The 16,638-nt window shown below is 36.3% G+C and overlaps 1 protein-coding gene across 1 annotated transcript in view; it reads right to left on the bottom strand.

Annotated features, from left to right (window-relative positions):
* THSD4 (thrombospondin type 1 domain containing 4) overlaps positions 1-16,638 on the bottom strand; it is a 1,382,388-nt gene that overhangs the window by 350,711 nt on the left and 1,015,039 nt on the right. The window lies entirely within an intron of this gene.

The following is a 16,638-nucleotide window of genomic DNA, read 5'->3' as shown; positions in this document are numbered from 1 at the left end:
ACCAATGACTTTTGCCCCACTATGACTGCAAGATGCAAGTCAACCATTTTTATTGTATTTTATTTTATTTATAAAGAGATGAAATAGACATAATTATCTAAGAAGTGTTAACATGTAAAAGCAGATGCAGGTATTAAATTAATACAAAGCAATAATGCAGGCAAACATGCAGCTTTGCAAATAAGGCTGTCTCTTTTAGATAACACGGGATGAACATTCAACTAAACAAAACAAACTGGTTGAAGCTTTGGATGGATGCAGAAAGTGTTTTTTTTGAAGTTGGGTAAGTTCTTCTGCATCCCACTGTAATATGGGTCATGACCTCCTGCATCCTGTTACTTAAATATCCTTATTTTACAGTCAATCTAAACTGAAGGAAAATGAAAAGCCAAAAAAATGTGTGACTTTTGGAGCACAAGTAGAAACCACATTAGCAGTAACCTTGATCCATGAGCCACATGTCAAGGAAGTGTACTCAATAAGTTAAAATGTCATCCAGTTTGTACTCGACCAATTGTAGGGATGTGCAGTAGACCATTACAGTATGCGGAAAATGCTTTCTGTGTGTAAGCCAACTTTGCTTCCCAGTTCATGAATACAAAAGAGCATTCATGAGGTAGGCAAATGCACTGGAGTACAATGCAGTTTTTTTTATTTTTATTTTTATTTTTTGGAATACTTTTCTGCAACTACAGCATAAATTGTTCATCTCACATGCATGGCATGACTACAAGCTTCAAGCTATTTTAGTTTTCATTATGGTCTTTTAACTGTCCACAACTATTTTCTATTACCTTGCAACTGGTTGTTCTGACATCTGTGTCAGAAGTAGTACTTATAATGCAGCTATGCCATCCTACTAGCTCCTAGAAGCTACTCTTTGAGGTGTGCACTTGTCATTATCTTTCAGGCATAAGCTAGATTCATATCTCAACAACAATAACATAATAGGCTTACTTGTGTCTTTCTATATAGATTCACGATACACACAAGTTCAACTAAAGTCTGAAGACTAAAGTGTAATATGTAAGTAATACTGTGATAGAGAAACTCAGTCTGGTGATACTAAATATATTTTTTCTGTTTACAGGGATGCTTCACTACCCTGTAACCATGATTTGAGGGGGGGATTGTGCCCCTCCACAGTCTGGCTACTGATACGCACTCACGCCAAGATTAGTATATCACAGAGCAAAGCAGATTCTCCAAGATACTGCAATAGTGGAATTAGCACATAATAAAACATACTCGCACACTGAGTGCCAAACGTCTGAGCATCAAACATTTGCCTTGTTACCGATGTGGATATGCAGTTTGCTTCTCTAATAATTTCTATTAATATTATTAGCAGAAGGGATGAAAAATATAAAAGTCAAAGTGGAATTTTTACATTTGTAACTTGAAATGTATATTAACCTATGTTAAGGAGAATCACAGCAAAACAGCAGAATACACAGCTACGGGCTAAAAATATTTAATTTGAAGTTGTAAATCAGTAGTAAATGCTTTCACAATGTAATTGCTTCATCACACTGCCGTTAACAAAATACACCAAATAGATATATTACTGAACAGCCTATCAGCCATATCCAATTAATAACAGCTAATAAAATCTTATAGTCAATCAAGCCATGTAAAAGTAACATCACTCATTTAAAAAGATACATATAATAACAAGAATAAAAATAAAGTAAAATAAAATAAAATAAAAAAGGGGTGAGAAGGGGGAACCCATTTATAGATCAATGCTTCAGCCTATGTGCCTGTAGGAAAGGTTTCAATGTAACTGCATCATTTATTCCTGGGATTTTATCAGCCTCAAACTGAAGAATCCACTTCTGTTCAGCTGACTCTGTCCTATTCTTTATGTCACCCCCTCTGATATTGTCAGTAACCACTTCTAAAGCAAAAAAATCTAAACTTATGTTGTGGACCAAATTCTGTAATGTGTTTTGCTAGGGCACTACATTCTTTCCCATTCCTAATATCTCTAATGTGTTCTAAAATACGCTCTTTAAAAGAGCGATTAGTCTTTCTGATATAATATACATGGCAGAACACACAGTAGCTAAAATAGAGTACATTGCAGGTCTTGCAATTGGCATAAAACGTATACTCTATTAGGAAACCCTTGCTAGGGTGCCTGTAGCTGAGTCCCACATGTATATGATTACATGCAGAGCATCCCCTAGAGGAATAAGTCCCAGGTCTCTGTGAATCAACAGAAGTACCATATTTTTAAGGTCTATAGCAAAGTTGTCTCTTTAATGATGGATTATTCCTAACAGTAATGATGGGTTTATCTCCAACTATTTCCCTGAGCTGATCTGATGCTTGTAACATATTCCAGTTTTTCTTAAATATATCATAGAAAACACTGACATCACTAGAGTATACCTTTGGAATTCTGATATTATTGTAGTAGTCATTACTCTGAGTCTTATTCTGAATATTCACTACTTCAGAAAAATAGGGTCTACCCTTGAATTCTCACTCTTTAAGACTGATCAATACAGTGGTCCAACTCTCTAGCTGTATAACCCCTAGATAGAAACTCACTTTTAAGTTGCTTTAGGGCTATGCTCATCTGGGTATCTTCACCATGTAGCCTCATTATTCTCAAAATCTGCCCTCTTACCACATTCCTAGCAACATGTCTAAGATGCATACTATTTTTGTGTAAGAGGGCATTCTTACATGTAGATTTTCTATATAAACTAGTACTCACAGATTCAAGATCTGTCTTCCTAACAGTCACATCAAGAAAATGTATTTCTTCTCTTGAGAGCTTACAAGTGAATCTCAAAAACGAGGTCATTTTCTTCAGATATTCCACAAACTCATGAAGTAGTTGGAGTGAACCTCCCCATAGAAAAAATATATCATCCATAAACCTGGTGTACCAGATGATATAACTAGAAAAAGCATTATTACACAGCACTTGTGTGTCTTCTCATTGAGCAATAGCTAAAGTTTATAAATTAACTATTATGTGATTTTAAAACAAAGCTGCATGACCAGATGGTCACATATTAGAATCTGTTTTATGGGAAAATGCTACACCATTCTCTGAATAACAATGTGTAATGCCACGGAGTTCCCAATAAGTGCTTGTTCACCTCGAAAACCAGGATATAATGCAATGAATGCAACAGTCACCAGCCACTTCGCAGTTCAAACGTTTATTAACAAGGCGATACAAAAAATAACTAGAATAAATGCAGAACTCTTGGTTAAGCGCTTTCACCCATTGTACTGGACTTCTTCAGAACACTCCATTAATTGCTCGTACGCCTTAAATAACTTATTTGGCACCAAAGTATGTTCAAATTTTTAAAGGCATACTGCCCTTAACTACTAACATCCTAATTATTAACATTCCATAAGTTCCGAATGCACATAATGTATTGGACTGTATTGGAATGTGCGTTCGGAACTTATGGAGGTAATTGATCCAGTATTTGGGGATCTGGGGACCTATGTAGACAACAAACTGTCCATTGACCAACATGTATCCACTTTTGTAAAAAAGTCCTTTTTATTGCATAATTTATTACTAAGTTTATGCATTCGTGGTCAAGGAAATGGATCATCCAACTGTATCCTGCACTTCGCAGGCCAGTCACTGAGTATAATGCCCCATTTAGTGTCTACCTGTCCAAACATTTGACACAATGTGAATGACCACAATGCCTTCTTACTAAGACAATCAAGGACCTAAATCATAAAAACTATGGGAACCATCTCAAAGCCCTGTCCCTCTTCTCAGTGTCATACAAGCTACTGAGAGACAATCTCTGTCTTGCATACAGAGCCTCAGCAGAGCCTGTCCTGTCAAAACTACTGCATATTTCCATGTCTAATGAGGGCATAATCACCTGCTAAATAGATATAAATCTCTTTTGCAAAATAAATACAGAAAATGTTAGAGAGATAGATATTTATCATTCACAGGGAATATATCTAGTCTGGAATCACTTTCTTCTTCTTATAAGACAACACACTTCTCTTACACTATTCAAACATAATCTGGACAAAAAGATGGGAACCACAAATTCACTCCTTGTTTAACAACTTTGCACCTCATGAAAGGGGATAAAATGAAAATGTTATTCTCATCTCTGGTCTATTCATACTTAAAATATAATAGCTAAAAACTTCATGGGAATTTAAAGTTAAGCATCCAAAGAACTTCACAAATCAATAGCCTGGTAAGTATCTATGAACCTAACAAGCCAGTACCCCAGCACTACCAGGCTATAACTCATACCATACCTTTCGGCCACAGAACCCGGACCGAAACACAAAACGCTGGGGTGTATCCATATTCATCAAGGATACTCACACCTCCAGGTTAGTGGTGCAGCATAATGCATCAGAGATCATCCAAGTGCAACTAACAATGGGCAAAACTGCAATCCAAATTGTAGCTTGCTACAGATCACCCACATGACCCAGGACCCCCATTCTGCATTTCTGGAGACACTGGGAAATATGAAGGTCCTACCAAACACCTTAATACTGGGTGATTTCAACTACCCAAACATTAACTGGGAGAACTACTCAAGTACTAACTCCTTTGCCCAATGCTTCCTAGAATTTATGAACTCAAACACCCTGGATCAACTGGTCAACACCCCCACCAGAGGGAACAACATACTGGATCTGGTCATCACCAACATGGGCGACCGGTGTTCCACACCTGATGTCAACCCCTTGCTGGTTAGATCAGACCATAGACTAATAACTCTGGACATTCACATTCTGCCCCAACCCCAATCAAGGAAACCACAGTGAAAATTTTTTCAAAATCAAACTTCACATTACTTTAAAACAAGGTAGAAAGGTTCACAGCTCCCACGCCAATGGACAATGCTGTCCAAGCTGCTGAAACCTATACAAAGGCACTCTATGATCATCTGCAGGAATGAATGGATCATGCTATCCCAAGTAAAACCAAGGCTGACTCTTCTAAGAAAAGGAAGCCAGTCTAGTGGACCCCTGCCATAAACAGGCTCTACAATAGAAGGAGGAAACTAGTACAGATAAGAGCAAAATCCCTAGAAGGAAAGATATCCCTGATCAGTATCAGCAAGAAACTATGATCTCTCATTAAATCATCCAAGGCCAGCTTTGAAAGAATAATTGCCAAGGACTCCAAAGATAACCACAAAGCATTCTTTAGCTATGTCAAGAACCTAAGTGGAAACTCTCAGATCTGCTCTGAGTTGGTGCAGAATGGCACAAAATACACTGAACCAACTGATATTGCCAACATTTTGGCAGACAGGTTCAGTGCAAACTTCACACCCCTCTCACCCCCTAAAGGTCCCATAACCATACCAGAACCAGAAGAATGTAAGGCCCTGGCAATCACCAACACACAGGTTAAAACAGCCCTATCCAAAGCCAAAAACACAGCCTCAGTGGGACCAGATGGTGTCCCAGGCTATGTCTTACAAGAGCTCTAAAATGAACTAACCCCTCACCTAAACACACTGTTCAAACTCAGCCTCTCTACAGGCTATGTACCCACAGATTAGTGCACAGCAACCGTTATCCCATTCCACAAAGGTGGCACCACAACGGATCCTAGGAACTATCACCATATAAGCCTGACTAGCCTGGTCTGCAAGGCTATGGAACGCATCATCATGAAACTCATTAACAGAGACATTGGGAACCTCCAAACTTTGGACCTCACCCAGTTTGGCTTTGTTAAGTGCATATTATGCCTCCTAAACCTGGTGGACTTCTTTGAGACAGTTACCAAGGCATTAGATGAAGGTAAGGAGGTCCACACAGCCTACCTAGACTTCGCAAAGGCTTTCAACACCATTCCCCATTCTGGTATTATAGACAAACTCACCAACCTGAACATTAACCCCTATGTCATGAGATGGGTTGCAAATTGGCTCACGGACAGAACCCACACAGTGAGAGTTGCAGACTCTATGTTCGACTCTAAACCGGTTACAAGTGGCTTCCCCCAGGGCTCAGTCCAAGGACCCCTCTTGTTTGTTATATACTTCTCAGAGGTACAGGCAAGCACAGGAGAACTTTGTCTGACCAAGTTCACAGACGACTGCAAACTAGGGGCCATAATTGATTCTCCGGCTGATACAGACACCCCCCAGAAGGGTCTCACTGAGACGGATACCTGGTGTCAAAATCATGGCCTCAAGCTGAATGCCAAAAAGTGCATAGTCATCCCCTTTGGAAAAAACAAAGTACCCGCGAACAACCACATAGGTGGTAGTCCCCTAAATACAGAAAAATTAATAAGGGATCTGGTGACCCAAGTAGATAGCAATCTCTCCTTTGATAATCATATTGCCAAGGTGGTTAGAAAATCCTTCTATGTGGCCCACCTAATCTCAAAAGGGTTCTCATCCAGAACAAAGGAGATTATTGTGCCTCTCTACTCATCACTTATTAGACCCATTATAGAATACAATGCCCCATTTGGGATGTACCTTACAAGATACCTGCCACAACTGGGAAAGACCACAAAAGTACCTCACCAAGAGGATTACTGGCCTCAAACAGATGACCTATGCAGCCCGACTAAAGAAACTTCAGCTGTACTCGGTTGCATACCGTTTACTCAGAGGTGATCTCTGCTTGACATACAAGGCCATGTCCAACCCAGAATTGATGGATATGCTCCACCTAAAAAAAAACACATCCCTGAGAGCCACACACTCTAGGGATATAAACCTTACCACAATGATAAATAGGACGAGCTGGAGGGATAGATTCCTGACCCAGAGACTCCCCATGCTTTGGAACAAGAATCTAATATACATCAGGCAAAGCACCTTACTAGCACTCTTCAAGAGAAACCTTGACGGGTGGATGGGAAACAGAAAATTTACCCCAGGGATCACTGCAGTGACTCTGCTGGACAGAGGTGCAGGGAACTAATGGCTCTGCTGGTCAGAGGCACAGGGAACTAATCTGAGGGGGTGGCGAAAGCCAACACACTCTGGCTAGGCTTATAAATACCTTTGGGCAGATATCCTAGTACTTACCTATGAACCTATGTATATTTTAATTTATATTTGAACTGCTTTTTTTATTATTTAAGTAAAGACCACATTAACTTTTAAATTCTTGTGGTTGGCATTTATTCATTTATTTGTCTATATATTTATTATACGTATTTCTTGTTATTTATCTCAGAAGAGGGTAATAATTATTTACACTGTTGGTTATCAAGCTGTGTAACACACATCTCCTCTTAGAATACTTAGGTCTGCCATCAGAAAAAAAAAACATATTAATGGGAATAGTTTTATAAACATATTAATTTAAGAGCTTTGGGTAACTGGAGTATCTAAGTCTCTCATCAAGATTAGTGGTAGTACTACCATGCCAGCAAGAAAACTGAGAAGAATTAGATAATTCTGCCAGCCTTCTTGGGAATTGTCTGTGTGTGAAAAAATAATTTGTGTAAAGGCAGCTACCATAGATATAGGGGCACTGGGGGGCATTGGCTCACAGAAAATCAGTGAGGAATGGGTCTGAATTTGTGAGAGACCTAGCTTTTAAGTAGCCTTTGTGCAGTCCAGCCTGGGTATATATGTTAGAAACTTATACCCAGGGTAACAGTGCATATTCTCTTTATGCTGTTAGGCCAGGTTGTATTTTATAAATTAATTACTGTGACAGACTTGTGTGTACTTTCTTACTATTACTTCATGCTTGGCTAGCAGTGCTGGGATTCATATCATTCAGTCCCCTAGAAGAAAATGCAGACAAGCTAACTTGGCTGATTCAAAATACAGTGGAGACAACTTGAAATTAAAATCCTTAACTTCAAAGAACAGAGATACTATGTAGGCTTTAATGGCTAAAATACCTTAAATGACTTGGTCATATTGCAGGAAGTTTCAAAACAGCAAGAAACCCAGACAGTGGTCTTGGTTCAGCAGAACACAATCCAGCAAATTCAAGACAAGTTGGAGGATCCAGAGAACAATGATAGAAATATATGCATTTTGTGGGTATTAAAGAGGAAGCAAGGGGTAGCAACATGTTTGAATCTATTTACAGTCATTTTACTTAACTGACACATATCCCCTATTGCTGTGATTGAAACTGTGCACAGACCCCTAAAGCCATCAATTATTCAGAAGGTGTTTAGCTTTGTAGATCAACACAGAGGGCCCTTGCTACTATAAGAGGTAAAGGAGTTTATTGTTGACAGCTGCAAACTGAAGTTATTCTAGGCCTTTTCAAATTAACTGACAAACAAGAAAGAAAACATTTGCAGATATACAGTCACTCTGTTATAGAAATTGTGCAAAAACAGTGCTTAAATACCCCGTGACTCTAAAAATAAAGTGAATATCACAACAGATGGCCTCATAAACAGAGAATATGCTTTGCATTTTCTACAGCAGGCACTACAATCCAAAGATATCCCTAACCTGTCACTGTACTTCAGTGTAGCTTATACCCTGTACTCTGTAAACTTCAATTAGCTGCTTGAGATGTCAGTAAAAACTCATCCAAAGGTTAGTGTAATCTCATAATAAGGCTTGGAAAGATTCCATCTGTATGTGCATTACTGCACTATGATCCTCAATCAACCCCACTGAGCTCAGAATAATTTTCCAGAAGAATCAAAAGTCGTGAAAACTTCCACATAAGTACATAAATTGGAAATTATCCGCTGTACCCACAAATAATTCCTTTGTAACTCTGACTGCTGAAAATGAATGGAAGGACTCAAAATATAACCTTACCCTGCTCTGAAGAGATAACCTCTAGAATCCAGACTCCCACTGACAGTGCAGTTATTAAGCACCCACACTATAACTTTTCAGGAGCAGTAACTATGACAATGATGAGAGACCCAGGAGGTCCAAGAGCTCTGCCTAAGTTATGCAACTGCCTTTTATAATTAATCTTCAGGCCCAGTATAATATAACCTGCCCTCTTCTACTTTTTGTTTGTCTGACATGGTTAGTATTCATGGAATGGCCTTAGTAGGCCTTACACTACATGCAATCTAAAGTGTTTATGCCATACAGAATTTTTTATTTTGGAGAATCAACAATCATACTAATTGCATGCAGAGGTGTCTCTAACCTAGCAATGTGATCTATATAGTGTATGCTACTACAGAACAGCTCAGGCTTATTTTTCCCATTACTAAATAACAAGCCATAGATCTCTTAAAGGGAGGCATCTCCAGACTTTGCTATGTAATTGTTAGTGCTTAACTGGGATAATCGAATCATTCTCAGATACCTGCATGCATTTACAGTTTTTAGCTGTTACTTTGAATGGACAAAGAATAAACTCAAACATTATGAAGCACCAACTGGATAAATGTCCAAACACACTGAATGTTGACAGTGCATTTCTTTAGGAAATGGAAATGGCTCGATGGCAAATTAGGTGCAACATTATCAATGTAAACAAAACTTAGTACCTTTCAAGCTGTACAATTTAGAATGCAAACGTCAAAGACAGTTTTCTGCAGCATCAACTAAGGTTTCAGCTGACACAGTGTAATATTTTGTAAGTAATTTGCATTTGGTAATATTAACAAAATATAGAAATAATGTATATTATTACAAAGGTTAACAATTAAGAATGCCTCCAGTGTAGTGTGTTATACGTTGGGTATGGTAGTATATTCTCTGTCACCCATCATGATTTTATACTATGTCCCTCAATAAAATGTAACTCACTCAGTTAAGAAAATATGAATGTAAATATGAAAATATGCATAATAATTGATAAATAAGAGTTAATATCGCTGATGCATTGCATTGTAGACAATTACAGTATAATTTTAATCCTCATAACATAACCTTTCATATATTCCCTTCAATTGCTAAGATGCTTGACTAAGAACAACAGCTACTAATAATATTAGGATGCCAGAGAGCTGTGTGTATCAAGGATAAATATGCCAGAAGGTGCAATAGATGTGGACTAGTTTATATCTGGAATATCTATTTAAATCACTTCCATTTGCATGCATAAATTATAGACAATGATGTATGTAATACACACACACACACACACACACACACACACACACACACACACACACACACACACACACACACACACACACGCATTGAATTTGCTTGGAAGTCATTTCATTAAGTGGTTCCTGCTTCATCCATACAGCTAACTGTTTCAAACCGAGATTTCAAATCTGGCAGAAATCCTTAAATATAGGTAACAACTTTATACAAGGTTAGACTGATGAAGCACACTTTTTCTGGCAATCTAGAAGAGACTACCAATCACAAGGCAAAATATATTTACATTTAAGCACAACTACATAAAGAGTGGAGAAAATACTTTTAGAAGTCCTTCTGTGTGGATATCTCACAATGCCACCAGTGAGACTGTGTCTTTATTAGTTTCACTTCCCTAGCTATAAAATCATTTTCTGTTAAATATTAAAATGTAGTTTTCTTGTAATTGTTCAACAATGTTATTTAATTACATGCTTAAAAATGGGTCTTCCTTACATTTATAAATATGCTATATTTTTGACTAAGAACACTTGCAATATTTAACAAATTCCTTACAGAAAAGGAATGACACCTCTGTTTCTTCCATGAATGAGGTTGAAAAAAAAAACAGTTACCATGATTTGTTCAAAAAGAAAGATGAGTGACCTAATAAAACACAGTATTAAAGAAGTACAAGTACAGTGGACTTTATTAAAAAATAACTTTCTTAAAAAAAAAAATCTGTGAAGTTGACAATAAATATTAACCCTTGCGCTAGTAAGAGCTCACTCTTAGAAAATCATCTACAAATAAAATTAATTAAGAATTAATTATTACCGATAATAAGCATCTGTCATCTATATCTGAACATGCCGAACATGAAGCATCATGGAAGAATCTTTTACAGTTTAGAGGCAGAATGAAGTAAAGGAAAATGATTCAGTATCGTAATCTGAACAATCTGCCTCTTCAGTAAGAATGTTACCAGGAAAACATTCTTATCATTGAAAAGGCAAAACTAACCTTGCCACATCCTGCAGTTAATAATTTAAGAAGTTGTTTTCTTTATGATTCACTTTGTGTACTTTTTCAATAAAACAGAAATAATATAAACATGGATGGTAGCTGAAAACTTTACCAGTACATTATTTATTTAGTTATTTTTTTATTTTTGGCATTTGTTTACGGGGAAAGTTCGAGTGGGTCATGAGGTATCCATTTTCGGTGGAGGCTCAGCTTCACATTCATAATTAATACAGGCATTTGGCACACAGGCAGAACATACACCCGGAATGCCAACTACTCTTGCTTGAGTAGAAGACTAAGTGACAGAAGGTTGGACAGCACAGTGCAATGGGTACCTGAAGGCTAGATCTCTTCTCTCTGAGCATTGGGATAAGACCCCATGGTTTAAGTGTTCAATTAAAGTGAGATATTAGCTTCAGACCTATAGGCCACTAGGTCCTGTAGTACTGGTATCTTGCGAAGGGGATATAGAAGGAGCCTGCATGTACATATATTTTACAGTAATGCGGTAAGCATCAGCACCACCACCAGTGCTCTACCTGCCATTCAGTCAGCTATCAGTATTCCCTGCACAGCTCCTTCCAGCTTCTCCTCCTCTCTTTCGCTTTCCTTTTGTGACACCATCTTCCCATTTCTCCCTTCATAATCCTTTGCATTTTCCCACTCTCTACTACTCTGATGATTTATGTCCATTTCCCTTTGTCCTTTTCCTTTATCATCGCATTATTTTCCCACTTATTGTGTTTACTGTCTTCCTGTTGACTTATGCTCATCTCAACATTCGCACTTTATCCTTTGTCACCAAATGACTACTATCTCATCTTCCATATTCTTTCAAGAGGTTCCTTATTCTCCTAAAAACCCAACATCATCTGCTAATCCAAGGCACCCTAAGTGAGGTAGCTAACTCACATTCTAATCAAGTCATAAATCTCATTCCCCGATTTTTGTTCATCTTGCACATCCCTTCATATTATCCCATTATTACATCATTTACTTTACTCATGTATTATTATTATTATTATTATTATTATTATTATTATTATTATTATCATCATCATCATCATCATCATCATCATCATCATAATAACTAGTAGCAGCGATCTAGAAACATACAGTTTTTTTGTTATCCAGCTATGCTTCACTGCCTCTGGTTTTATTTATTTGCTATCAGACAAGTAACAATTTATAATTTAATTAAAGTACAGCACAGGCAACTAACACTTAATCTAACTTTGAAAACAACAAATGTGTCAGTATTCTATTTTTTTTTTTTTTTTGTGAGGAACATTTATTGGTCTTTAAGAAGCTCACAGTTTTAAATATCAGATACACAGACTTTTTTTCTGCCTTATGCTACCTTAACCCTAAAAAATTAAAATTACAGGAGAAAAAAAATCTTGAATAGCATGTCTTATCTTCCTACATACATGGGCCAGATTGCAAAAAGAGTTGCTTTCAGTGTAATTCTGCTTTGAGTCTGAAAGACCTGCTCTCAATGTAAGTGATTTATCTCAATGTTAGGTTTACTACAGAGACTAGAATCCAAAACGCCTGCTCTCAGCCTGCCCTCAGTGTAAGTGGGGAATCTAGGCCACTGGGCACTAACTATGAATCTAAATAATTTTGCAAAATCTACAGATCCAAAATCATGTACAATATAGCATTATGTAAGCCACAACTGTCTGATGTGCAAATCCACAAATGCAAACAACTCTTGATCAACAATCTAAACTGAAAATAAATAAATAAATAAAATTTCTAATAATATATTTGAATCAACTGCAAAATGGAAACAGTAATTAAACAATGTGCCTTAAACATCTCAAATGCTGTGCATAATGTATATGTCTAGAATAAAATCTGTGGTCTACAATCTAACTCATTTTGAAAGAAAGAAAGTACGCAAGAAAAAAGAATATGAAATGCACACCATCAGATTTCTGCAAAATAAATGAAAATAAACTGAGTACCAGTTGTTTGTATGATGCTGTAAAGGATGCTAGCAAATCTAAACTTTAAATTGCCTCAAAAATAAACAGACGTCAGTAAATAAGAACAAAAATAAAATTACAGTTCATCTGAACTGTACATAAGCTGAAGCTGTATTTCATAGGTTCATAGGGAAATACTACACTATTGATCTTTGAGGATCTTAATTAGCCTAGCCTCAATCCAGTTCAAGGATTTTTTTACTTCCACCGCTCTCTGCTCTAAATGTTCTAGTCAGTAAATTGCCAAATCACTAAACTGATGCTTTGATTCCTTTTTTTCAAGGCATAGATAAAATCACAGCCTAAATACATTGCTGTCTGTAATATGAAGATTGAAAGCAGTGAACAATTTTCGAAACAGCAGACCTCTTTACTCCAGTTTATTATTAGGAAACACCTTCAATTAGTTCTAAATAGTGTGAATAGAAATAGAAAGTGTTTAATTAAATTACATTATTTTTAACGAAATAGATGAGAAGTTCTAACATATCCGCAAGATGTGGAATAGGATCTTACAGAGCAACTAGAGTATTTCCCAGATGACCTTTAAAACTAGTATGGATTAAAGGATGAGTGATCATAACTTTTCAGATGGGATATGTGGGGATAATATAGTTAATGTGGGACACTAATGATCTCATACCAAGATTGAGTTACATGGCAGATCTTCTCAATGGTCTACTTGGCCATGACTTTTGTAAGAACAAATGAAAATGTAACTAGAACACAATTTATATTTCATTAGATATTGTACGGCTACTATAATGTCCACTATATTTATATGTTTTATTAATAACTTATATTTTTTTCTCTTGCTAAAAACAAAGATTACAATTGTGCTCCCATTTCTGCTTAACATTTTTATAAAACTTGTTGATTCTCTATGCAGCATTAAGTAATTGCTGTTTATCAGTGCAAGGCAGATTTTTATGATAGTGTTCTTGTTAGGAAGGTAGTGATCTGTATGACATGTTCACTGAACTGGTCTGAGGTTCAGGAATATTTAATACATATAGTAGCAGCTTTGTGAAATCCATCCATTCATTCATCCCTCCTTCCATTCACTGTCCATTTTTCCCATTTGTGCACATAGAGTCAAGGTGTCACTTCAAAAGTAACAATTATCTGCAGCCAAGGTTTACACTACCATGTGGCTAGCCCTGCCAATCCCTGACTTTATCATATTCTGAGATATAGTAATATAGTCTTAGTTTATTAATATATAATCCATTTTCTTGATATTCAAAGATATTTAAAATGAGATGCTTTTTCTGAAGTATAAACTGTATATGTACCTCACTCAGCTACACATTGGTGTGATCTTTGTTCAGGTAGATGCTATATAATTAATGTTTTGATTATGCTACTTAACTGACTCTCCAACTTCTTTATTCAGAAGTTTGTTAGTACTTCAAACAGCCTGAATTTGCATAAAAGTTTATTTCGAAATGCTTAAAATCTGCTTGCTCTCCTTTGCATTTCCAAAGTAGAAGAAGTTGTGTTCAGAAAACTGACTTTTAATCTTTGCATTTATAACAGATTTCAGCACTGCTGATATATTTTCTAATTTCTATTTACATCTACTGGCATTGTCTTTTTACCCATGTTCTATATCTTTTACCTGGAGTGTTTTTATTAATTATTGTTATATTACTATGCTCAGCATACATGCTGTAACCTGTTTTGTGTATTATGATGGATGTACTGTATTTGTATAACTTGACGTTGGAGCTTTTCTCCCCGGGCCTCCGCTGAAAATGGACCTGGTCCAGTCGGAATTTCCCGGTTAACAAATGTAAAATAAATAAATAATAAATAAAATAAATAAATAAAATGACCATTCAATTTGATTTCAGAAGTAGGTTTTGTAGATCTGAATTATTTGCTTAGTAGCTGCTTTTAAGCTCATTGGTAGTAGCTGACAGTAATGTTGGACCTCCCCCAACCCCCTGAACCCATTTAAAAGTTTCATTGCTTATGAGATGAATGCACATTTTATTGACACTGGCCTGTTCAGTTGTCAGTTCTGACATTTACATATTTGCATCGTTTCATGCATCATATTATCATTTCTAGTAATTTGCACTATTTGGTCTTTCTGGAAGTGATTCCACACCATTTGTCTTGCAGAAATCATTATACAGTATTAGCTGTCTACTTCTGCTAACAATACTATTCATTTGTCTCACAGAAAACAAACATGTCCTTGCATTATTTATCACCTCTGCAAGACATTAATGATTCTTTTCAGAAGCAGTGATTAGTACCAATTTCTATTCTGCAAGTACATATCAGCTGCACATGTCAATCACATTGTTACCTGAAACACTTGAATATTACAATTAATGATCTCCTGCAGGACCCAAACACTTACCTAGGCAACACTGTCTGATGTTTTACTCACTTCCACTCTTCGCAGACTTACAATACCAATATGGCATTCATGTTGTGTCATGCATGTTTTTTTTTATCTACATTGTGACATTTGTAGACAAAACATTTTAATGACTGCTTTATGCAGCTCAGTGTCAATGTCCTCATTAAGACTGACGTGTAGACCACTACTCTTGTACTTTTGCTTGATTACACAAAGTAAATAATTACAACCTTTTTGCTTGCATTACTTTTCTGCTTTGAGTGCATGCTGCCATGTATTCTACATGCATCTGGATTCCAGTTGCCACATTACGCTTATCATTAGTATTTTAAGGTGTTTGCATTGTACGAGTAAGGATGAAAGTAATTATTAACATCATCCTTTCCTTCAAGTATTTTAAGAAAGCAGAAAGTGGCAACTAAACACCCTTTTACAGTTTTCAAAAATCAATCGTGTATCAATCAAACTCAACGTATGGATCACTGGATCCATATTTAAATTATGAAATCCATACACTGATGTGTGCACTAGTGCTCCTGGTTATTCATTTTGAACTCTTATTTTCTTATCAGCATTCCCTTTATATTTTCACAATTTCTGATTTTTATCTAATACCGAACTTTTATTTAACTTCAGCAACTAAATGAGGCAGCATTAATTAAATATTGTTTTCTATAAATGACAAATGGGAACTATTGTAAATGTTTTGTTATGTGAGGCACTTGATGACTTCTGAAAGAAAGACAATATCTTAAATCCTGAGCAAAATGACAATTTACACCATACATATTTTATTTACCTGAACACTGAACTGTTTCATCTTTTTGCATAATCACTGTGTAGGAAGCACTTTTATATGTAATACAAAGAACTCAGTGCAAAGTGACTACTAAATACATCTTTAACTTAAAAAAAAATTAGAAATGCTTTTAAAGTGCTTATGTTTAAATCACAAAGGGTACCTCACACAGTGTTTGATGATCTGTGAGCATAATTAATCAATACTATTGTCAGTTTTGGTATGTGGTTAAATAGTTTTTAAGTGCTTTAGTGTAGGGGGAAATCACAGATGGTCCAGAAATGCATTTAGAAGTTTTCTGATGGTGGGCTTTCTCAGAACAAAATGTTTTACAGCTTGGGAGTTTACATTGCCAGAGAAAATAAAGAGTTGTACTTTATTATTTAAAGTCAAATGACTAAATTATTCAACACTGAAACTTCTCTTTCAGTGAGATTCAGTTTGGCATACAAT

The sequence above is a fragment of the Protopterus annectens genome, chromosome 7.part1 (assembly GCF_019279795.1).
Source record: "Protopterus annectens isolate FY-2018-M chromosome 7.part1, PAN1.0, whole genome shotgun sequence".
NCBI classification, from domain to species: Eukaryota; Metazoa; Chordata; order Ceratodontiformes; family Protopteridae; genus Protopterus; species Protopterus annectens.
The sequence above is the reverse complement of the archived record's forward strand: the minus strand, read 5'-3'. Positions and strand labels throughout refer to the sequence as shown.